We start from the raw sequence: 882 nt of genomic DNA, 5'->3' as shown, positions 1-882 counted from the left end.
AAAATATACCACAGCGTCAACTCACAAGGGCAAAATATACCACAGTGTCAACATACAATAGCAATACTTACCACGATGTCAATACAGAATGCCAAAGTATAACGATATTATAATAGACACTTTAAACTTGAAGTCGCTAGGAAAGTACAAGAGGAAACGTGTGACAAACAACTCCCCTTTCCTCCTCCCCAACGCCACAAAAAATAAATTAAAAAAATCCATCAATAAAGAAAACAAACAATAATCAATAATGAAATGAAATTAATTAATTAATTAAATGAATTAATGAATAAGGTGAAACAATGTAATCCAGACGGGTAAGTGATTCCTGCACCACATGTTGTGTATATCAGTAACTAACCTTTCTAATTTTAGATGGGATAAATACAGGTGGCAACAGTGATCGGACCCTCTTCCAATCCTTGTCTCGCAGAAAACTAACCCCTTTGTCTAATGGGTAAGGAAAAATATCCAATACCTGAAGGGAAAAATTGACGCAGATGCAGTGAATGTTAAAAAAACAACAAATCCTCCATACCCACAAAAATGATTTTTTAATCGCTTTTTTATCGCAAATAACCTTTATATTATGTAAATCAGTGTTGATTATAAAACAATATTATAACTATCTCAAGGGATTAAATATTGATTATATATCAACATATAGATTTTTAAAAAATAGATGGGTGCATCCAAGTAGTATATATTATTGTATAATTACATCTCAAAGTAAGGAAATTGTTAGATGGACCATTTTGAGTTATGAAATGTAAACCCAAGATTCAAATTTACTATCATTTTTGTTTGTTTTATTAGCGTTATCTAAATATGAGCTACGTGTCTGAGAAACATTGCCGTTATGAATACTTACCCATCTGTTAG

The 882-nt window shown here is 31.4% G+C and overlaps 1 protein-coding gene across 1 annotated transcript in view; it reads right to left on the bottom strand.

Annotated features, from left to right (window-relative positions):
* The window catches only part of LOC110458778 (cytochrome P450 3A19-like), a 25135-nt gene extending 24259 nt beyond the window's left edge, over positions 1 to 876 (bottom strand). Inside the window, exons 1-2 of the mRNA XM_021510681.1 lie at positions 872 to 876; positions 362 to 478 (exon numbers count right to left, since the gene is read on the bottom strand). The gene's annotated coding sequence lies outside the window, so the exon portion shown is untranslated. The remainder of the gene's footprint in view (positions 1 to 361; positions 479 to 871) is intronic.
* Between the last annotated feature and the right edge of the window lie 6 nt (positions 877 to 882).

Source organism: Mizuhopecten yessoensis, unplaced genomic scaffold, assembly GCF_002113885.1.
Source record: "Mizuhopecten yessoensis strain PY_sf001 unplaced genomic scaffold, ASM211388v2 scaffold9761, whole genome shotgun sequence".
NCBI lineage: Eukaryota > Metazoa > Mollusca > Bivalvia > Pectinida > Pectinidae > Mizuhopecten > Mizuhopecten yessoensis.
This window is presented reverse-complemented; position numbering and strand designations above follow the sequence as displayed.